The following is a 24,868-nucleotide window of genomic DNA, read 5'->3' as shown; positions in this document are numbered from 1 at the left end:
TATACATACATAAAGTCAAAATGGATTTCTTTGCTCTGTCTATAAGCAAAATCAGGAGTGAGCCTGCTCTGCATTGTGCTAAATACTTAGGGTAGTTATAAAGGAAATACTTCACAGGTAGATAGGTGGTTAGTTAATTTATTGGTGTGGAGAGGGTGATGTGGGTCAGAAGGCTGTGCTGGGGAGCCCCTTTTTCTCATTGGGCTACACCAGTGTTCAGCACTGTCTTTGTGGTTGGTACTATTAATTGATGTATTCAATTCAAATAAAAAATCAGAGTATTTAAGAGAAATATATAGAATTCTGGGGCCCCCTAAATCAGACACTAAAACATCACATCTTTTAAATTTGACTAATATTCACGCCCATAGATACCTGAATTCATCTCCACTCTGAATTAACTTCACAGATCACAGATTTTATTTGATAAGTGTATGCTTTGGAAATAGTGATACCAACCAAGCTGAGTAGAATCGTGTTGATAGTTAGCACTGTGTTGGGTAAAAGTGGTCTTGGATATACTGAAGCACATTAAATCCTGCAAACATGATAGATCTGTATTGTGGAGAAGCCTGTGGTTATTCTGCACTGATCTGGGTATTGTAGATGCAGTCAGTCTGGGGATAAAGAGAATTCAGTTCAACAAAAAAGGTATTAAACAGTGAATCAGCAGACTCACAAAAAGGTAACTTAGTTTAAAATTTATAGTCTTAGGCTAGTAAAAAATGGTTAATAGCTGTTAGCCACGTTAGAAAGCAGGGTGCATTTAAGTAAATAATTCACTAAGCTGGTTAGCAGCCCTGAAGTCATTTGCTAGAAAATCATGGATGTGTCATTAGTAATTTAGTGTTTTTAAAAGAGAAAGTATACTGTTTAGTATTCAGTTTTTCCATTACACTAGATGATGCCTCATTATGGTGTACAGGTGATTTTTAAAGGCCATGCCAGTAGAGCACTATCCTTGGCAGGTACTGCCAAACTGGAAAGCTTAGAGTGAGTGTGTTCCTGTGCTGGACTAATTGTATTCTTGTTCCGGAGAACCAACCTGATCCTAAGAGGGTTGGCTGCAGAATGATGATTTTTTTTTTTTCTTTTCTTTTCGAGGGTGGGAGGATCGAAAGGGGGGGCACTGCAACCAAGGCCATCTACAAAGTTATATAGGGGTTGTTAGTGGAGGAAATAATAACAAGAGCTCACATATACATAGTGCTTTGTTTTATCTTATTTGCTCATTACAGTAACCCTGTGATGTAGGAATTACAGGTATTATTATCTTTATTTCAAAATTAGGAAATCATGGCCCACAGAGGTTAAATGACTTGCTCAAAGCCACACACCTCATGTTAACAGGCTGAAGTCCAACCCAGGCCTCTCCTGACTTGAAGTGGAGCAATCCCTCCATTCCACCACAATGGTTCGATTAAATTACAGATCCTTGAAGTTTTAAAGTATTCAATGTTGCCGGTATTGAATTTAAGGCAAAACCAGTTTCATTAGCATTTTAAATGAATGTACTTTGAAATTAATTTCTTCTGATATCAAGAATCCTCTGTTGTCTTGGAAGCCAATGAATGTTAGCTCTGTGAAGACTGCTTCATTTCAGAAAATTAAGTAAAATGACAATATTTCAAACTCAGGAAATACAAGATGGGATAATTAACTTGGTTGTCATCAGTATCAATAAAATATTGCTCAGATGTTTGCACTTCGCCGTTTTGTTCTTTTAGTCAAATGTAAGTAAGGCACTTTTGGATGAGCCTTTACTTCTAGAAAATTTGTATTTCCGGAACCTGATTTTCTGTTTATCTTTGGCATTATTCTGCATTTTAATTTCTACCTCACTATTTGTAACTCAGTATTTCCCTGCACACACTGTGATCTGGCTATACTCTTCTACTAGCTTTTTCTGCACACAGCAGCCCATCTCCCATCTTAATGCCTTAAGGACATGCCTGTCCTCCATGCCTGTAATGCATGGAATTCCTCCTTAACTTCATCTCTTGGAATTCCAGTTTCCTTCAAGACTCAACTCAAGCACCAGTTTCTGTGAATCTTTTCTTGATTCCTTCTAGCTGCTAACACATTCCCACCTAAAACTACCTCATACAGTGCAGTGGATAGAGCACCAGCCCTGAAGTCAGGAGGACCTGAGTTCAAATTCAGCCTCAGACCAAGCACTTGACACTTACTAGCTGTGTGACCCTGGGCAAGTCACTTAACACCAATTGCCCCCCCCCCCAAAAAAAACCTACCTCACTTTAAAAAAAAACCTACCTCATACAGTATTCATTTTATAAATATATTATTTTTGTTTATTTTCAGAAGATTTCTTCCTCCATTAGAATGGAAACGTCCACTTAAAAAAAAAGAATGGAAGCCCCTTGAGGGCAAGGATTATTTATTTTACCTTCCTACTCCCCGGGGCTTATGTGCCTGGGCACATAGTAGGTGCTTAAGAAATGTTTGTTGATTGGTTGGTAGATTTTTTTTTTCCCCAGATAACAATTATCTGGTAGTTGCATCTGCTAAATACTCAGCTCTTGGGTCCATCTTAAATTCTTTTTCTTTTTTTTCCTCTACCTTTTGTCTCTCTGGGAAGACATTACTGTGTGGGAATCATATAATTAATGAATAGTTGTGTGGGATTTTGTTGTTAGACTAGTTTGGCAAAGTAAAGTAATATACAGAGAATCTGAATCTGACTCACCCTTGTATTGTAAAACTGGTTATGCATATTTAAATTTGCAGAACTTAATGGCCAGTTATGCTTTCTGGTCTACACATTATTAAGGGAAATAATTTTATAATTTCCTAAAAATGATGTCACCTTTTGTTCTATAGATTGACATTTCTTTAGATGAATATCTAAAGTTTCTTTAAGTTGGAAGAGATCTTAGGGACCCTTTAGTCTAGAGGTTCTTAAGCTCTAGAGGTCCTGGAACATGAATAGATTTACATCTTCATTTCATTATGATTGGTTTCCTTTGTAATCCTTTGTACTTTATTTTATGAATTTAAAACTATTATTCTGAAAATAGGGTCCACAGATTTCACCAGACTATTGAAGGGATCTATGACAAAAAAAGGACATTCCAACCCAGCATACAAAATAGTTGACAAATCCAGCTGATTGAGAATTTCTTGTTGAAGGGAAACCCAGCACCTTCTGAGGCAGCCCGTTTCACTTTTGAATAACTCTAACGGGAGGAAATTTTTAAGGTTCTAAATTCATCATATCAAAAATTGAATTTATTTTCTTTCCCCCTTTATATGGCATGAGCTTTGATGTTGTCTCCTTGTTCAAATTGTTCTCTTTGCCCTTGACTTTTCTTTCTCTTACCTCTTAGATCCAATCAGTTATAGAGTGCTGTCAGTTTATAACATAGATTCCTTGATGGTAGGGACTATATTTGTTTTGTCTTTGTATGTCTAATGCCTATCCTTGTATCTCACATGTAGGTGCTTAGTAAATGTTTGTGGGATGGTTACATTTCTCACATTTGTCCTTTCTTTTCTGTTTCCATTGCCACCATCCACCCTCAGAGGGATCCCATACCTGCATTGTTGCTCCCTAATGTGTCTTCCTCTTTCTCCCCTTCAGTTCATCCCCCATATGCTTAAGCTCTGAATAGTTTTTCTTATGCATAAATTTGAGCATGTCATTCTTCTAGATAGAGAATTTACTAAGGGCAACACAGTGTACTAAACTCTGGGTATACAAATGGAAGTGAAAAAGGCAGTCTTTACCCTCTAGGAGCTTATGTTTTAACAAAGGAAAAATGACAGAAAAGAAGACTGGAGAGGATGGGGAAGATGAGTTCCTCAGCAATTTAGAGAGTCTAGATCAAACCTAGGAGACAAATGAGCCTGGTTGGCCTGGAACTTCCTGAAATAGGTATCCCAGGCAGGAACTCACCAATTGGAGGAGAAAGCTGTAGGGGCGGAGACATCTCCAGAGTGAGAAGGTTGCCCCATGATGTTTGGTGACTCACTACTGCTTGCCAGGCAAGTTAAGGGTATACTCATTTGCCTGGCATTCAAGGCCCTTTATAATCTAATACCATCTTCTCAATCTAGTCTGATTTTATATTTGCATACATATTTTCTGTACTTTCCAAATTGGCCTATGAATATACTCTGTGTTCTTATATCGCTGTCTTTTTTGTGTGCTGTTTGCTCTAGAATATCCTACATTACTACTCATCCTTTAGAGTCAAACTCAAAAGATACCTCCTCCATGAAACCTTTCCTGATCTCCCTGGTTGGTAAAAGCCTTCCCCCTTCAACTTCATATCACACTTTGTTTTCTAACAATCTAAAGCACTGCTGTAATATTGTGTATTGGTGTCTTATATTCCTATTAGTCCTTAAAGTCCATCCCACCACTGATATGTATTACTTCTGTGATCTTGAATAAATCACTTAACATCCCTGGGTTTCAGTTTTCTCATTTGTAAAATGAGGGGGTCAGACTCTATGGTCCCTGAGGGTCTCATCTAGTTAGTTCAGTCAGTACTTCTGTATTTTATAAGTAAGTCTCATTTGGAGAATTAGAAGACTGAGGCCTTCACAATGTACTGTAACGCATTGATTTCTCTGAGTGCCTGTAACATATCGTTTGTGCCACTTACATTAACATTTAATCATATTGTGCTCTTTTTTTTTTTTTTAAAGGTAATTGGGGGTAAGTGACTTGCCCAGTGTTACACAGCTAGTAAGTGTCAGGTGTTTGTTTTGAGTTCGGATTTGAACTCAGGTCCTCCTGACTTCAGGGCCGGTGCTCTATCCACTGCACCACCTAGCTGCCCCCCATATTGTGCTCTTAACTGTTTAATGTCTTTGTCTTATCTTTTCAACTAGAATGTTAAATTCCCTGAGGGGAGATAGAGGACCTCTCATCTTCCAGAAGACTTAAGGGATGATAAACAAATAGTAGTTGCTCAATAGATATTTAAATTACAGAAGAACCAAATATATTTAATAAGTAGTGATCAGGGCTGCAACTTATTTTCTTGAATGGCATTTCTTAGTTTCACTTTATTGCAAAGTTAGGAAATTAACAGCTATACCAAAGAGAGATTTAACATATTAACCTTGACCTAAAGATTGTTCATATTTTTCTCCAAAAAGGTGCTTTCTAGATAGATAGGCACCTGTGATAGTAATTTCTACTTTCCCGGTCTTCAGCTCAGCTGTTTCTCCTCTACCTGCTTGTGAATGAAAAAGAGAGAAATAGGGTTTCCATATTCTTCTCTTTCCTTCACTTTGATTCTCTTTCCCTTGATTATGTACCTATCTCATTTAATCTTCTGCCCTCTAACCCCCAAACTCCTCTATCTTTGACTAGGGAAAGTGATACTGACAAGAGATGGATAAACACATAGACACGTATATCCTGGCAAACATGGGATGTGATGATCCATCATGTGCCTGGAGGGGAACTACTTCCTCTTGAAATATCAAATTTCACTTGTAAGTTTAAGAAGTTCAGTTTTCCACTGATAAGATGGAGATATTATGGAGTTGTATATTGCAGCACAGCTCTAGTTTCTCTCAGGTAATAAAAACAGTATCCAGTAAATTGTGAGTATTATATTGTTATATTGCATACATGTGACTAAATTTGAGTCAGGCTGTAGAGGTATTTACTGATTGTGTCAGAATAGCCAGCACAGAAGTGGTAGAAGTTGAGTTTTCAGCTTGCACAGAGATTAAGTCCTTTGTTATACTCCTTCAATGCCCACTTTTTTCGATTTCATTGCTTGTTATCAAGAAGAGGGAACGGGGCTAAAGAAATAGTAAATCCCAAAACTCTCAATTTTGCTTGTTGGCCTTAGTGAAAAAAATTTTATGGAGGAATAGTTTGAATTGTTTTTCAAGAGTAGAGTTTATTTCTTATTACCTGTAAATATTAATTGTCCAGACTCCCTTTCATCTCTTTCCCTAGGAGGTTTTAAGTAGTCAAGGAATATATACAGAGTAAAATAGCAGTAGAGAACTAAAAGAAAGTGCTCATAGAGCATTATAGCTGTAATGCTAATTATATTCAAAGCAATAGAGATACTGACTTTCTGAGGGTACACTCGTTTGTTTTTCAAACTTTTTTCTTTCTGCCAAATCAAATAAAATCTAGTAGATTGCGTAAAGGCAGTCTGTTCGAACTCAGAGACTGAACATCTCTTGGAATCTGTGTTGTCCTCTAAATAGGTGATATGTCATGCTGTAGTGACGTTAACTGACCTGCCAGTCAGGAGATTGCATTCTTTCTTCCTTTTTTTTTTTTTAGGCAATTGGGGTTAAGTGACTTGCTCAGGGTCACACAGCTTGTAAGTGTCAAGTGTTTGGTCTGAGGCTGAATTTGAACTCAGGTCCTCCTGACTTCAGGGCCTGCGATCTATCCACTGCGCCACCTAGCTGCCCCGATTGCATTCTTTCTTAAGCCTCAGCTATTAACTAGCTATAAGACTCTGAACAAGTTATTTAACCTTGTGGCTCATAGTTTCCATATGTAAAGGGAAGGAATTGAAGTACATCTCTAAGGCCCCTTTCACTGATAAAATTCTGTGATTTTTATAAATCTAATATTTATAACTAGATGGAATGATTTAACTAGTATTGAAACCTGTTTTGTGATGTTTTGATTCTGAAAATTTTGCTTGAATTTGGTCTGTAATAGTAATAACTGATATTTACATAGGCCCCTTAGTTTGCAAAGCATAATATAATGTATTATATTGTACTGTATAATAAATATCACATTTGAACGTCATAATTTTGTTAAATAGATTCTAGAAAATTATGTCCATTTTATAGATCAGGAAAAGAGAAAGATAGGTTGTGATTTGCCCATGGCTAAACATCGTGTCAAGTATCAGTCATTCAGCCAGCATTTTTTAAGTATCTGCTTTGTGCTTAGCACTGAGAATATCAAAAAAAGCCAAAGGACGAGTCTTTTGTCTCAAGGAACTCACAGTCTGATGGGAGAGACAACATTCAAAAACTATGTACAAACAAGATATAGACAAGATAAATTGGAGATAATCAACAAAGGGAGGAACTAGGATTCAGGAACTAGATTTAAACTGAGGTTCTCCTGACGTCAAGCCTCACTGACTCTTTGTCAGTAGTAATTTCCTTATAAAGTTTCTTATTAAGCATTGTTTCTAAAACCTGATGCTATTTTAACAAAGAGATTAAGACATAAGTTCATAAGAGGAATGCCTTTTGGGGAGATAGTTTCTCTTGTCAACTTTGTGCTTATAGGAAAAATATTATATGATTATTCTCTCATTTTTCCTTCTATTTTCAGTTTGTGTAATCTTATTTTGGTGCTCAGCAACTTAGTCATCTTTAAACCCTTGTATCTATCCCAGGCTATCCTGTTACCTGCTTAGTGACCAATCATATCATTTCTGTAATTCAAGCTGTTTGAACTGAATAACATTGTGTTAGGATCACTGTTGAACTGTTCTAGTTTTGGTACAGTGCCCTATGTAAGTGAAATGTCCTATTTTCCATGACATGTTGTGCTGTAACAGGAGTTAATATATCTGATGTGAACTAAGTAAAGGATTTCAAAAGAATTTAGTTATATTGGGCTTGTTCTTGAATTATGGCCCAGTTCTCTTCTCATATGTTTCAGGAAGATTCAGCCTTTAGACCTGAATTCTTCCTCTGTTCAGTGGAGTTAACTTAGATCAAGGCCAGTCTCCGCATCAGGTTCAGAAAGTAGTTATGTCTCAAAATATTGAAAATAGTAATAGTCCTAAAAGTCAAAACAGAAATTCTTCTTCTTATACTACATATTAGTTATGTTATAAGAATTATTTTTCTTGAAGTCATTTAAATATTGAAGTAGTAACAGTGCTAAAAGTCAAACAAATTCTTCTTAAGTGGGAAGAATTTTCAATGGAAATAAAATGCTTTTTGCCTTTGTTAAAAGTGTCATATAATTAAGTCTCAAACCACTTCCTCACCATGTTTTGGTTTATTCTGTGATGCTGAAATCATCTCCTTTCCCCCACCCTAATACTTAGACTTCTTGTTCTCCTATTTTCATTGCTTTGAAAATCCACAAAACTTCTTCTGAAGATCCTTATAATTTTCATGCTTTTTTTTTAAAAGTATCTTTTCCTGTTAATATCCATTCTGATTACTTTTCAGGAGGCACAATTTTGGCTTAATTTCACTATGCCAGTCAAAAGAGGAGCTGCACACAGCTGATACCACGTCCCAGGTCCCAGAATTTGGTTTTAGAGTATTCCTGGGAGACTTCTGAGGTTTCAGAATCTTTCCTTAAACCAGGAGTTCTTACCCTGGGGCTTGTAAACTTCTTTTTTTTGAACTTTTGATAATGTTTAAATATGATTGCTTTATAATTCTATGTATCTTTTATACACTTAAAAGCATTACTTTGAGTAGGATACATAGGTTTCACCAAACTGCCAAGGGTGTCCATGACCCAAAACTGTTAAGAACCTCTGTAAAAGTGGAATAGGACTTTTTTTTTCTTTTTTAAACTACCATAGAAATGACTATCTAGAACGGTGACTCTAAGAAGTATGTATCAGGACGTGGTGTTGGGTGTGGGCTTTTTACTTCTTGACTGGGAGTAGGAAGGTAGCCTTGTGGCTACCATGGTGGCTTTTTTAGGGGATGTGATGTTATGATAAGTTTGAGGAAGTTTTTTTCCAACTTGATTGCATTATGACAGCATTTTTCCAAGCAAAAATTGAATCTGTATGACCTTCAGTTACTATGGACTTTTGTTGTCTGGAAGAAAGTAACCTTTGGTCAGTGACTGCTTTAAGGAAATTAATGTCACTTCTATGCTATGGGCATACACCTGACAATAGTATTATAGTAATTTGGGTAACATTTTAGACCTTTTCCAAGTAGCCATGTTTATATCCTGTTTCTTACTCTGTGGTTAATTATCCTGATCCCCCTAGCTTTTCTTCTTTGGCTGCCTCCTTTTTCGCTATTTCACTTCAGCCCTTAAATCCTAGTTCAAGTTTGACTCTAAGCAGCTAAATGTTCATCAAATAATATTTTCTTCAGATGATTTATAAATGTAAAAATGAATAACCTGCCTTTTTGGATTGACTTAATGGGATTCTGAGCACCCTGGCTAAATGAAGCAAGATTTTGAAAAAATATTATCCTTTACAGCTTTTAGAACAGGTTTTAGAACTAGGGGCTTAATTTTTTATCTGCCATGATGGTAGGTGGTGTTATTATCTTCACTTTACATTTGAGGAAACTGAGGCAGACAGTGATTTGCCCAGGGTCTTCATATCTAGGGCTGTCCACTAGCTGCTGAGCTGTGCAGAAAGTGGCCAGTGTCAGTTTTACTCCAGAGGGCCTTTTGAGTACATAGGGGGAGTGGGGCATTGATGAGGAAGGGTATCAGTGTTATTGGTTTGCATGGTACTTAGTGAACAGTGGCTCCAAAGGGTGCTCAAAAGAGTTGCCTCTGATATTAGCTGTATGACCTTGAGCAAGAGGCAGATTTTAGTTGGATCCTGTAAAATGGATATAATATCTACTACACTTGTCTCATGGAGCTGTTATGTCTACCTTGCAAGGTAATGTGCAGAAAGTGCTTTACAAACTTTAGATATATGAATGTTAGTTATTTTAATCCTTAGAAGTATTTTTCTTGTAACAAATGCATAGTCAATCAAAATCATTTCCTGCATGTTCAAAAAATGTCTTCTGCACTTTGAGACAGTTACCTCTATCATGAGGTGGGTAGAATGCTTCATAGGTCCTCTTGTAGTCATGTTGGGCCATTTAGTTTATCTGAGTATTTATAAGTCTATCAAAATATTTGTCTTTATAATATTATTGAATAAATTATTTTCCTGGGTTTTTTTTTCTAACTTTACCTTCATCAGTTCATAAAAGTTTTCTCAAGTTTCTCTTTAGTTATCTCTTACACTATTCCATAACATTCATGTACTGTACTTTGTTTAGCCATTCCGTAATTAACGGGCAGGCACTCCCTTAGTTTACAGTTCTTTGCAATAACAAAAACAGCGTACATATAGGACTTTTCCCTGTTTCTTTGATCTCTTTAGGGTGTAGGCATAGTTTGTACAACTTGGTGACTTTTTGGATATAGTTCCAAATTGCTTTCCAACATGGCTGGACCAATTCATAGCTCTACTAACAGTATATCAGTGTGCCTATATTACTATAGCCCCTGAAGCAAGAGTAATTTTCCTTTTTTTTTTTTTTAATCAGTTTTGCCAATCTGATGGGTGTGAAATAGAGCCTTAGAATTGCTTTAATTTGCATTTTTCTAATTATTGCCTGGGTTCATTTTTTTATATAGATAACTGATAGCATAGATTTTCCTCTTAGAATATTATTGCCTGTTCCTAACTTTTTACCATTTATCAATTAGGAAATGACTCTTATCCTTATAAATATGAATTAGTTCTTCATATATCTTGGAAACGAGACTTTTGTCAGAGAAATTTGGTATCAGGTATTTTCACAATAACCACCTTCCCTTCTAATTTTAGCTGTAAAAAGCTTTTAAAAATACTCTGTGCTCCTCCCTCTCCATCATGTCATGATCATAAACCCCTTATCCATATATCCAAAAGGCAATTTCTTCCTTGTTCCTCTAATATATCATTTTTTATGGTACAGTTAGAGACATATTTTTTGGACATAGCCAATATGGAAATTTCTTTTGCTTGACTATGTATGCATGATTGAAGATTTTCTTTTCTTTTTTTTTTTCTTCACTGGGATGAGGAAAGGGACAAAAAATAAATTTTTGCTAATTGGAAAAGTAAAATAAAAACAAAACAAAAAAGAGATGTCTCTCAATATATTTGATATTTATCCATTTGAAACTTGGGTGGTACACAATATGAGATGTTGCTCTGTAACTGGCTTCTGCCAGACTCTTTTCTTTCCACTCTTCCCAGTGGTTTTTGTCAGAAATGATTACTTACCCCAATAGCTGGGATCTTTGGAATTATCAAATATTGTGTTCACTTCTTTCTATAGGTTTTGTATCTAATATACTCCACTAGTGGAACTGTCCATTTCTTAACCAGTATGAAATCATTTTGATGATTAGTGTTTTGTAATATAGTTTGATATCTGGCACTGCTAATTCCCCTTCTTTCCTACTTTTTTTTTTCCATTATTTTTCTTGTGATTCTTGATCTTTTTTCCTCCAGACAAATTTTTATTATTTTTTCTAACTCCCTAAGGTAATCTTTTGGTAATTCAGTTGATATGGCACTGAATACTCCTTAAAGTTTTAAAGAGATAAAGGTAGCTTTGGGGGTCAGAAAATTATTTGATAATTAGAGCAAGGGGTTACAAGTGGAGCTCAGAACCGAGGTGTGAAGGAATGCTAATATTTTAGAATCAAAGTAGGGTCAGGTTGAGATCAAGGAGTTCAGCAATAGCTGGAGGCAGATGAATGGAATTTTTGTTTCTCTTTCAATTATCCAACTTCTAAGAATTCTATTTTATTGGCTTTTTATAAAATGTTATTAGATTACATAAAGAAGAGCTTATTGAAGACTACTCATTAATTTAAGTTTTCTAGTTGCAAATAATTTGTTTAATTCACATTTTAAAAACATATAATGTTTGTCTGCTTAGGAAGCTTAATTGGTACTTGTTATGTGTGACTATAGTAAAAAAAACTTCTGCTCTGTAGTTTATTCAGTTTCTTCTCTTTTGTTGATTAGGTAGTTATCCTTTTGTATCAAGTGTAGCACCTTGTACCTTAGTCAGTGTAAAGCAGGTGGCCTTTAAATGCTTGGTGAGTGAATAGCTTTTCCCCTTAATCTAAATTCTTGCTTTGTACACTTTATTCCGTTGAATGAAAGAACCAGTGAAGTCGCTGTAGTTTTGCCATTGTCTAATTCAGCTACCATTTGTCAGCTATTATGTGCTAAATGCTGGGAATTTACAGACAAAAGTGAAGATCCTCACCTCAAGGAGCCTCAGGTTCTACTGGGGAAGGGGGGGAGGGGACCAAAGATGGTGAATAAATTTATAGATAGAGAAGTAAATTCAAGATAATTTGAAAAGGAAATGAACCCTAACAGTACTGGCATCAGGAAAGAGTTCACAAGGAGTTGGCAGCTGAATCCTTGAGTAAACGTAAGGATTTGGGGAGGAAGTTGAAGAAGTAGTTCTTTTAAGATGTCTAATTCTCGTTGATTCTCCTGCTGTAATATGTCTCTCATCCTTTCCCTTCTGTCTGCTTACATTGCTACAACCTTTATTCAAGCCCTCATCAGTGTTCTCCTGGATTGTTATAGTAACTTCTTAATTGGTCTTAGTTTCTACCTTCTTCTAATCCATCCACTGATTAGGTACCAGGACAGTTTGCCTAAAGCATAAGTCTTACCTTGTCAATCCCTAGCTCAAAAACCCTCACTCAAAAGAATCTGAGTTGGAAGTCCACCCTTGAGCAAGGATCCCTCTGACATGTCCCCAGTCTCCTTTTACTTCCTGGAGCAGACATTCTTAACCTGCAGTTCATGGACATCCATGGAGAGATAACAGGAGGTTCGCTCACTTGGGTGGGAGAAATATTGTATCTTTGCATTTCCTTTCATTAATTAAAAACATTCTTCTGGAAAGGTGCCTTTAGAATTTACCAGACTGTCAGAGGAGTCCATGACACACAAAAAGTTAGAATCTCTGCCAAACACTGACTAGATATTTGAGACTTTCCATAGTCTAGTTCTGTCCTACCTTTCCAGCCTTGTTTTGTGTTAATCCCCTTCCTTCATGGACACTGCATTTTGGTCAAACCTAACTATTAGTTGTCCCCCAAACTCTATATTCCATCTCCCATCTCTTATTTCCACAACTTGACTTCCATAGAGACTTAGCTCAGGCTCCACATTCTTTTCAAAGTTTCCCTGATCCTCTCAGTTTTTAGTGCCCTCTTTCCTTGTATTTACTCATCTGTGTACTAGGATGATGGTGTCAAATTCCAATAGAAATAAATCTCTGTGGGCCATTTATTGACTTAGAAAACCACATATTCATGTTACTATGTTGAATTGTATTTTTATTTATTTTTGTAAATTATTTCCCAATTATATCTTAACCTGGTTTGCCTTCATTCAGCAGTTTTGCAGGCCACCTGACACCTCTGCTGTGTAGACCATAAGCTACTTGAAGGCAGGGACTTTTTTGTTTTTATCATTGTAACCCTGCCTACCATAGTACCTGCACATAATAGGCATTTAATAAATGTTTATTGAATTATTGTTTAAACAATAGAATTTCATAGTAAAAGCACCTTAGAAGTTGTCTAGTCTAACCCCTCATTGTGTGAATGGCAGAGTGGTATGTAGTGGAAAGAATATTGGACTTGGAGTCAAGAACAACCTGGGTACAGGTTAGCTAAATGTTCTACCTTTGGTCAACAAGTTACTGTCAGAGCCCCGGCTATACCAGGTTTAGTGCTCTTTCCATTAATAACTTTAATGATAAAGATAAATAACTTTAAAGACCCTCTACAAATAATAATCCTGTAAGTGTGAGAAATTGTCAGTCATACAACTCTGTTGCCTGGAGAGAATGTGTATGTGTCCCAGGTGTGCATCTCTGTTCGAGAGAGAACTGGTTTGGTGTTGCTCACAAACCAGTGCTGAACTAGAGCTTACCTAATGTTTCCGTTGGGAGGCTGAAACTGGTGGATCAGTTGAGCTCAAGAGTTCTAAGATACAGTAGGGCTAAAGCTAATCTGGGTGTCTTAAGTCAAGTCTAGACTTAGTATGGCAAGCCCCTGGGAATTAGAATGGGAATTAAGGGAGGTGGGGAATGAGGAGTAAACCAGGCTGTTTAAGGAGTATAAACCATCCCAGTCAGAAACAGAGCAGGTCAGAGCTTCTGTGCCAGTCAGTATTGGCCTGAGTTTGATGAATGGCTGCTGCACTTACACCTGGACAAAATAGGAACATCCAGCTCTCCCCTCCCCACCAAAAAAAAGAACTTGTGAAGGAATGAGGTCTTTTAAGAGTTATTTAAATAATCTCTAACATTTATAATGCTTACAAAGTAAGACAACACTGACTTATACCAAGGCAGAGAGTATGTCTAGATCATTCATTTTTATATTCCTTTATCTATGAATGATTTATCACTGGATCCCCAACATGTACTTAGGTTTGTTTTTATAGGCATATATTAAGTTTGGCTAAGCTACATACAAACACTCTTCTTTCACTTAAGAAATTGTCAGTCAAAGGTTTAGTGGTCTTAGAAGTTTTATGTGAGCTCCTTAAAGCTATGTACTGTCTTTTACCTCCTTTTATATCCCCAGTGCTTAGCATAGTGTCTGGCACATAGGTGCTTAATGTTTATTGATTGATTGACTTTGATCTCATTACTATCAGATCTTAGAGGAAGCCTGGTATAACAAATACAGCAGGGGTTCTTAACCTGGGATCTGAGAGCTTGTATTGTTGTTTATAAGATTTTGTCTTTCAGATTAGTTGATGTCCTTTATAATCCTATGCATTTTATTTTACACATTTAAAAATATTGCATAAAACAATAAAAAATTTCATCAAAGAAAATGACAATAATTAGACAACTACCAAAAGTTAGGAGATACAACTAAAGCAGTTCCTAGGGGGAAATTTATATCTCTAAATATTTTTGTCAACAAAAGAGAGAAAGAATAAATCAGTTAATTGGTCATACCATTAAAAAAATCTTGAATAAAAAAAGTAGGAATTCTGAAAATTAAATAAGAGATTAATTAAATTGAAAGGGGAAAAAATCACATTGAACTGATAAATAAAATTAGAGCTTTTAAAAAACTAATAAAGTAGATACATAACCAACCTGATTTAAAAGAGAGGAAAATCAAATTTTATCAAAATGAAAAGGAAATAAAATAAATTAGGAATTTTTGCGAAATTATATGCCATCAAAACTGATGACTTAGAGGAAATAGATGAGTACTTAAAATATAAACAAGATTAAAAAAGAAATAGACTATTTAAATAGCTCAATATCAGAAAAATAAAATTGAACAGGTCATAAATGAACTCCAACAGGGGAGAAAGAGAGGTGCAGAAACCCCAGGACCTGATGGAGTCCGTAAGTGAATCTATCAAACATTCAAAGAAAAATTAATTACAATACTATCTTAACTGTTTGCACTAATAAGAAAAGAAGGACTCCTTTTTTATTAATTTATTTTGATTTATCAACAATCACTTCAATAAGCTTTTGAGTTTTAAATTTTTCTCCCACTCCTTCCCCAAGATGGCGTGCAATCTGATATAGGCTATACATAGACATTCCTATTAAACATATTTTCACATTAGTCATGTTGTAAGGAAGAATTAGAACCAATAGGAGGAACCACAAGAAAGAAGAAACAAAACAGAAGAAAAAAAAATAGCAAATAGTGTGCTTTCAATCTGCATTCAAACTCCATAGTTTTTTTCTTTGGATGTGGATAGCGTTTTCCATGATGAGACTTTTGGAGATGTTTTAGATCCTTGCATTGCTGAGAAGGACTAAGTCTATCAAAGTTAGTCATTGCACAACATGGCCCCGTGTACAGTGTTCCACTGGTTCTGCTCACTTCACTCAGCATCAGTTCATGTAAGTCTTTCCAGGTTTTTCTAAAGACCACCTGCTCATCATTTCTTATAGCACAATAGTATTCCGTCACATTCATATACCACAACTTGTTCAGCCATTCCCCAGTTGATGGACATCCCCTCAATTTCCAATTCTTTGCCACCACAAAAAGAGCTGCTATCAATGTATTTGTACATGTAGATCCTTTCCCCATTTTTATGCTCTTTTTGGGATACAGCTCTAGAAGTGCTATTGCTGAGTCAAAAGGTGTACACATTTTTATAGCCCTTTGGGCATAGTTCCAAATTGCTCTCCAAAATGGTTGGATCATTTCATAACTCCACCAACAATGCATTAGTGTTCCAGTTTTCCCACATCATCTCCAACATTTATCATTTACCTGTTTTGTCATGTTGGCCAATTTGATAGGTGTGATGAGATACCTCAGAGTTGTTCTGATTTGCAATTCTCTATCAGTAGTGATTCAGAGCATTTTTTTTTAATATGGCTATAGATGGCTTTAATGTCTTCATCTGAGAACTGCCTGTTCATACATATCCTTTGACCGTTTATCAATTGGGGAATGACTTGGATTCTTATAAATTAGACTTAGGTCTCTATATATTTTAGAAATGAGACCTTTATCAGAGACACTGGTTGTAAAAAGAAGGAACCCTTCTAATCTCTTTCTGTGATATTAATATAATCTTGATACTTAAACCAAGAAAATCCAAAGAAGAAAAAGAAAACTACAGACCAATATTCCCAATGAACATTGATGCAAAATTGTTAAAATATTAAGAAGAAGGCTACAACAATGCATTAAAAAGATTATAATCTTGTGTGTGTTTGCCAGAATTGTGTGTTTGCCAGAAATGCAGGATTGGTTCAACATAAGACTATAGATGTAATAAATCGTTTTAACTATAAATAACAAAAAACATGATTATATCAATAAAGGTTGGAAGGACTTTTGACAGAAATCCCAACACTCATTTCAATTAAAAACTAGAAATAAAGAATAAAGGGACATTTCCCAAATTATAGTAAATGGTATTTATCTAAATCCAAGAACAAACCTTTCGTGTAAGTGGAGAAAAGTTTGAGGTGTTTCCAGTAAGATCAGGGGTAAAAGCAAGGATGCCTATTATCACTATTATTTAATACAGTGCTAGAAATGCTTGCTATCGAAACAAAACAAGAAAATTGAGAAAATTAACATAAGCAAAGAAAAAGCAAAATTATCTCTTTTTTATAGATGATACTATGGTATACTTCTAGAAAAAGGATCACATAAGATAAAATGTATGATTCTGATTACATAAAATTAAAAAGTTGTTACATAGTTTCATGTAGTAAAAATCAGAAGGGAAGCAGATGGAGGTGGGATTTTTTCCTCAGGTTTCTCTGATAAAAGTCTCATTTCCAAGATCCATTCCTAAATGAACCAAGTGAAATAGATAAGGAATTAAATAATTGAACCTTGTAAGTAGGCATAAAAATTTATACTTAATGCAAGGCAAGAGTAATTATATGTAAGGGGTAAGGAATGAGGTTATAAGTTCAATAACTTTTTATAAGACAGGCTAGAGGGATGGGGAAAAATACATTTCCTCGGATGTGTTTAAGAAAATATCCTGAAGGAGATAAAAGTCTTAGAGCTGCTTGAAATAATATGTCAAATAGAAAGCAGGAAGATAATATACACTGAGTAAAGACTAAGAGGAGGGAATTCGCTAAGTAATTAAAGAGATCACTAAACACTTGAGAAATAGATTAGAGGCTAAGGAATAGGAGAAGCCATAAAATAGGAGGATGTTCTGGTGTTGTAGTAAATTCTGAAGGAGAGATAAATAAATGTGCAATACAAAATAGACATAGGGCAGGTGGCCTGGGCAAAGACTTGAGTTTGGAAGTGAACATAGGGAGCAAATCAAACTGGGAAATAAGAGAGAAGCAGTGGAATTCTTTTGTTTTCTCTATATATTTTAGAAATGAGGCCCTTATCAGAGAGACTGGTTGTAAAAATTCTTTCCCAATTTTCTACCTTCCTTCTAATCTTAGTTGCATTGGCTTTGTTTGTGCAAAAACTTTTCAATTTAATGTAATCAGAATAATCTGTTTTGCTTTTTGTAATGTTCTCTATCTCCTGTTTGGGCATGAATTCTTCTGTTCTCCATAGATCTGACAGGTACTATTCCTTGCTCTCTCAGTTTGCTTATAGTATCAGCCTTTATATCTAAATCATGTACCCATTTTGACTTTATTTTGGTATATGGTGTGAGATTTTGGTCTATGCCTAGTTTCTGCCATACTCTTTAACAGTTTTCCCAGTAGTTTTTTTCGAAGAGTGGGTTCTTATCCAAGAAGCTGGGGTGTTTGGATTTATCAAATAATATATTACTATAGTCATTGACTACTGTGTCTTGCACACTTAACCTATTCCACTGATCCACCACTCTATTTCTTAGCCAGTACCAAGCAGTTTTGATGATTGCTGCTTTATAATACAATTTAAGATCTGGAATGGCTAGACCACCTTCCCCTGCATTTCTTTTCATTAGTTTTCTTGATATTCTGGACCTTTTGTTCTTCCAAATGAATCTTGTTATTATTTTTTCTGACTGTATAAAATAATTTTTTGGTAGTTTGATTGGTATGGCACTGAATAAGTAAATTAGCTTAGGTAGAATTGTCATTTTTATTATATTAGCTCGGCCTACCCATGAGCAACTGATGTTTTTCCAGTTATTTAGATCTGATTGTATTTGCATGAAAAGTGTTTTGTAATTGTGTTCATAGAGTTCCTGGGTTTGTTTCAGGAGGTAGACTCCTAAATATTTTATAATGTCCACAGTAAGTTTAAATGGAATTTCTCTTTCTATCTCTTGCTGTTGGGCTTTGTTGGTAATATATAGAAATGCTGATGATTTATGTGGGTTTATTTTATAGCCTGCAACTTTGCTAAAGTTGTTTATTATTACAAGTAGTTTTTTACTTCATTCTCTGGGATTCTCTAAGTATAGCATCGTGTCATCTGCAAAGAGTGATAGCTTTGTTTCTTCTTTGCCTATTCTAATGCCTTCAATGTCTTTTTCTTCTCTTATTGCTAAAGCTAACATTTCCAGTATGATGTCGAATAACAGTGGTGATAATGGACATCCTTGTTTCACCCCCGATCTTATTGGAAATGCTTCTAGCTTGTCCTCATTACATATTATGCATGCTGAAGGTTTTAGATAGATGCTATTTATTATTTTAAGGAAGACTCCGTTTATACCTATGTTCTCTAGTGTTTTTAGTAGGAATGAGTGTTGTATTTTGTCAAAAGCTTTTTCTGCATCTATTAAGATGATCATGTGGTTTCTGTTAGTTTTGGTGTTGATATGATGGATTATGCTGATAGTTTTCCTTATATTGAACCAGCCCTGCATTCCTGGTATGAATCCTACCTGGTCATAGTGTATTATTCGTGTGCTAAGTTGCTGTAATCTGTTTGCTAATATTTTGTTTAAAATAGTGGAATTCTATAAAATAAAAATTGAGCCTGTATCTAATGCAAAGGATTTTGGGGGGGGCCATTGCAGAATTTAGAGAATGTTTATTTAAATAAAATAGTTCTTAACTCATTTAATAGTGACATTATTGAAGTGATGAGGGAGACTTAAGGCTGGGAGATTTAAAAGGTTACAGTAGTACAAGGTACAGTATAGCCAACACCTGGCTCAGAGACTTGGCAGAGTGATGGAAAAGAGGGTATTGATAAGAGAAGTGCACATAAGAGGCAGAATTTTGCTACAGTTTGGTGTAAGGAAAGAAGAGAAGTGAGGAGTCACAGATGACTACTAGTTTCATGCTTGAAAGACAAGGAATTTGATGGAGGCATTTCCTGTAGTGATCAAGAAAGAGGCTGGGAAGGTAAGGGTTTTTGGAATAAAGGAAAAGGCGTAATTTATTAAATTGTCATGGGAGGTACTTTGAAAATAAATCCTTCAGGTAGCCTGAGATGTTGACTTAATGAATGATGGAAATGAACAGCTAATAAAGGGATAAAGAAATTTGTTTAGGCATTTATTAAGTGCTTATTCTGTGTAGAGTGCTGTCCTAGGTGCTGGGGAAGATACAGAGTGCAGATAAGCTATGGTTCCTGCCTTAATGGTGTTTACATTCTAGTTGAGGGAATAAGACATGTGCACAGATAAAAATATGCAATAATACATGATGAATGTATTGGAGAAGTACAAAACAAAGTAGTATTCAAGGCCGGGGGGAAACGTAACTGGGAACGTTTCATGGAAATGTGGCATTTGAGGATAGGTGATGTTTCAACAGACACAGGAGAGGAAAGACATACTAGGTGTATGGAGCAGCATGAGCAAAGGCGGGAGAGCAAAATCAATTAACAAACATTTATTAAGTGCCTACTACGTACCAGGCATTGTGCTAGACGTTGGTAATATAAAAACAAGAGTGAGTTAGTCCCTGCCCTCAAATAGCTTATATTCTGTTAGAGGCGACATGTTCATATACAGGTATACAAAATAAATTCAGGGTAATCCAGGGGGTACAGGGGAGCTACTGTCAGCGGAGAGGACTAGAGAAGAGTTCATGGAGAAGAAGATGCTTGAGCTGAGGAGGCTAGAGATTTTAGAGTGAGTGCATTCCAGCCTTAGGGGACAGCCAGTGCAAGTGCACATTGATAATGAGATCACAGTGTCATGTATTAAAGAGTAGAGTGGAGAAGGACTAGAGGCAGAGAAACCAAGTAGGAAGCTATTGCAGTAGGCCCAGGGAGAGTTCATGAGGTCCTGGATTTAGGGTGATGACTGGGTGATTGGAGACAAAGTGGTAGATGCAACAGAATTAGATACAGAAGTGACAAGATGTGGGGTGAAGGAGGGTGAGGAGTCTAGGATGACATTAAAGTTATAAACCTGGGTGACTGGAAGGGTGGTGGTACACTTGGCATAAATAACATAGGCCACATTATAGTCTGGCATAACTGAAATATAGACTGTATGGGAGAAAAATAGTATAAAATCAGTTGGAAAGGTAAGGAGATACCAAAGAACCTTGAATATCAGGCAAGGAAGTTTTCACTTTACTTGACAGACACTAGAAAGCCACTGAATATCATTGATCAGAAGAATAATATGACTCTGTTGCTGTTGTTCAGTCATTTCAGTTGTGTCTGATTCTTCATGACCCCATTTGGAGTTTTCTTGGCAGAGATACTGGAATGATTTGTCATCTCCTTCTCCAGCTCGTTTTGCAGATGAGGAAACCAAGGCAAACAGGATTAAGTGACTTACCAAGGGTCAGAGGCAGTAAGTGCCTGAGGTTGGATTTGAACTCAGGTCTTCCTGACTCCATGTCTGGCCTTCTGTCTACTGTACCACCTAGCTGCCCTATAAAATGACTAATCTGTGCAGAAGGAAAGTTAGTCCATTAGTGACATAGCCTAGAAGAGTGAGTGGGTTGGAAGGTGACGAGAGTGGAGATAGAGACTTGTTAGGAAGTTATTGCAGTAGTGCAGGTGGGTGATAATGAGGGCTGTGATAGGGTGGTACACTTGGAAATAAAAAGAGATGATGTGGGGTGGGGCAGTGGTGTTGGAATAGTAGGATTAATGGGACAAAGTAGCAAACACATGAAACGTGATGTGGATGGAGAGTCAGAGATAACACTGAAATTGGGAATGTAGGAGTCTAGGTGAATGGCTGTGCCATAGTCAGAGATAGTGAAGTCAGAAGAAGAACCAGGCTTATGGGGAATAATAAGCTCACTGTTAGACCTACGGAGTGTGAGAGTTGATGGCATTCAGGTGGCAGAGGCAGCACGGTGGTGCATTGGAAAGAAAGTTGGGCTTGGCGTCAGGAAGACTGGAGTTCCAGTCCCACTCCAGATGCTAGCTGTGTGATCGTGGGCTTAATTCTTCCAGACTCAGTTTCCTTTCCAGTCAGATGGGAATAATTCTAGCACCTACCTCATAAGGTTGTTGTAAGGCTTCAATGAAAGAATATGTTTAAACCTTTGCAGACCTCAAAGCGCTATATAATTCCTCATTTTTTTTATTATAGATAAGAACTGGGGACATTCAGTGTGGAGAAGAGGAAGCTTGGGGGAAGGGCTCATGGGTTAGCTGTCTTCAGGTATTTAAAGGTCCTCATGTTGAGAGGGATTGCACTTTAGTTTGTAAGTCTTTAGCATACAGAACTAGGAATATTGGGAGCAAGTTGCAGAGAGGAAGATTTAGGAATGATTTAAGTAAAAACTTAATTATTTTTTAATTATTATTATTTTTACGCATTTGGGGTTAAGTGACTTGCCCAGGGTCACATAGCTAGTAAGTGTCAAGTTTTTGCGCTGAGGCCGGATTTGAACTCAGGACCTCCTGACTTCAGGGGCGGTGCTTCATCCACTGCGCCACCCAGCTGCCGTGTAAAAACTTAATTATTAAAATTATCCAAAAGTGTAATGGACATTTTGAGAAGTTAATGGGCTCTCTCTCACTAAAAGTCTTCAGGCAAAGACTGGACAACCAGATATTCATGGGTTGTACCGGATGGCCCGTACAATCCTTTTCCACTCTTATATTTTGTGATTTAAGTCTAGAGCGTATGGCTGGAGATACAGATTTGGGAGGCATCTAATTAGAAGTGGACTTGGAAGCAGTGGTAATGGAGATTGCCGAAGGAAAAGGTGTAGAGAAAAATGAGGCGATGTCTAAAGGCAGACCCTGTGGAACCCCCATTTGTAAGGACTGGGAATAAGTCAGGGAGCTGCAGGAGGAATGGAGAGCTAGAAAGAGAATCTAGGAATGTGGTGTCTGAAGCCAAGGTAGGTAGTGGCCTTCACTGTCCTATATTACCAAGGAGTCCAGGGGGATAAAGACTGAAAAAAAAAAAAAGACTGTTACATTTATAGTGAAGAAGTCGTTGGTAACCTTTAAAAAAGCAATTTAAGTTGAATGGTGGAAGTGAACAATAGGTTGTAAAATGTTTAGTAGGAAGTGAGCAGGTCGGGGCAGCTAGGTGGCGCAGTGGACAGAGCTGTGGCCTTGGAGTCAGGAGGACCTGAGTTCAAATCCAGCCTCAGACACTTAACACTTACTAGCAGTGTGACCCTGGGCAAGTCACTTAACCCCAATTGCCTAAAAATAATAATAATTAAGTTTTTACTTAAATCATTCCTAAATCTTCCTCTCTGCAACTTGCTCCCAATATTCCTAGTTCTGTATGCTAAAGACTTACAAACTAAAGTGCAATCCCTCTCAACATGAGGACCTTTAAATACCTGAAGACAGCTAACCATGAGCCCTTCCCCCAAGCTTCCTCTTCTCCACACTGAATGTCCCCAGTTCTTATCTATAATAAAAAAAATGAGGAATTATATAGTGCTTTGAGGTCTGCAAAGGTTTAAACATATTCTTTCATTGAAGCCTTACAACAACCTTATGAGGTAGGTGCTAGAATTATTCCCATCTGACTGGAAAGGAAACTGAGTCTGGAAGAATTAAGCCCACGATCACACAGCTAGCATCTGGAGTGGGACTGGAACTCCAGTCTTCCTGACGCCAAGCCCAACTTTCTTTCCAATGCACCACCGTGCTGCCTCTGCCACCTGAATGCCATCAACTCTCACACTCCGTAGGTCTAACAGTCACTTAACTCCGATCGCCTCACCCCCCAAAAAAAAGTGCATTTAAAAAAAAAAAAGAAAGTGAGCAGGTGGATGAGAAAGTGGAGGCATCTTCTGTAGAAAGCTTTTTCAAGAAGTTTGTCCTGGAGAGAGAAGAAAGATGCATTTGTAAACAGAGGAAATGTAGTATAGCATAATAAAAAGTAAAATGACTATGGAGTCAGAGATCCTGACCCAGAAGCTACTGAGCATCATAACTGTTTGATAAACATAGTGAGACCAATTCCTGGTGTAAGGGCTCACTGTCAGTCAGAAATTGCTGGGAAAATTGAAAAGCAGTCTGGGAGAAATGAGGCTTAGTCCAACATCTCACACCATATATCACGGAGAACTCCAAATGGACACACAACCTAGATATAGAAGGTCCCCTCATAAACAGAGTAGAGTGTTGGGGAAGGAGATACCTTTTGCAACTATTGACAGGGGAACAGTTCTTGACCAAACAAGGGATAGAGAGGATCACAGAGAAATAAAATGGATACCTTTGATTAAGTAAAATTGAAACAACTTTTTGCACAAACAAATCAATGAAGTTAGAAACAAAAGGGAAGCAGTTAATTTGGGATGGGGGAGCCCGCAAAGGAACTTTTGCAGGTTTTTTGATAAAGATTTCATATGCAGGGTATAGAAGAAACTGATTAAAATTTATAAGAACAAGAGCCATTTCTCAGATAAATGATTAAAGGGTATGAGTAGGCATTTCTCAAAAGGAGACGTGTGAACTATCAACAGTCATATGAAAAAGTGTTCCACATCACTAATAAGAGATAAGCAAATTAAAACAACTCTGAGGTTCTGCCTCACACTCATCAAATTGGCAAAGATGACAAACTGTTGGAGGGACTGTTAGGAAGACAGGCACACGGTTGGACCTGTGAAGTGGTCCAAGCGGTTCTGGAAAGCAATAGGTAATCAACAGCTTGGGTATTGTGTAGCCCTTCAATCAGATTCACTGATTTTGGTCTTGGAGCCGTATATACAGGAGGTAACTAGCTTTGTCAAAAGATAAGAAAACGCAATGTAATGAGCTCATTTTTTTTTGTTTCAGAGATATTGTTCTTATAGTTATGACTAGGGGGGAAAAGACATAATTTATAACAGTGACATATTTGTACAAAAGCCTATCATGGTGCTTTGTCTATATTAGAGCAAACCCTTTCACTCTTAATATCCAATTTTTGGATATCAGAGGACAAAACAGTTTGTTATCTAAGTTTCACTTTTAGTGATCGTCGGGGAGAAAAGTAGATGAGAGTGTGTGAGCAAGGAGGCCCTGTGTTACAGACGGTGCAAAGAGGACTGGGTCTGATCTTACACAACCTGGATTCAAATACTAGTTTTGCCACATGGTCAAGTCTTTGTACATCTCTGAACCCGAATCTCCTTATCTGTAAAATGAAGGGGTTGAACTGGGTGGTCCCATTCAGCTCTAAATTCTGCTGTCATACTAACTTACTTAAAAATGTTGTGCTGCATATTTTTGATTCTGCCTTGTCATTTAATTCCTAATTTCTGAACTCCAGAACTGTGAGTACCAAGAACAGGGCGAGATAGATTTATGTGT

General features: G+C 36.9%; 1 protein-coding gene across 1 annotated transcript in view; it reads left to right on the top strand.

Moving 5' to 3' along the window:
- Positions 1 to 24,868, top strand: part of GNAI3 (G protein subunit alpha i3) — a 53,134-nt gene that overhangs the window by 8,262 nt on the left and 20,004 nt on the right. The window lies entirely within an intron of this gene.

Source organism: Vombatus ursinus, unplaced genomic scaffold, assembly GCF_900497805.2.
Source record: "Vombatus ursinus unplaced genomic scaffold, bare-nosed wombat genome assembly UNPS02011613.1, whole genome shotgun sequence".
Taxonomy (NCBI): domain Eukaryota; kingdom Metazoa; phylum Chordata; class Mammalia; order Diprotodontia; family Vombatidae; genus Vombatus; species Vombatus ursinus.
This window is presented reverse-complemented; position numbering and strand designations above follow the sequence as displayed.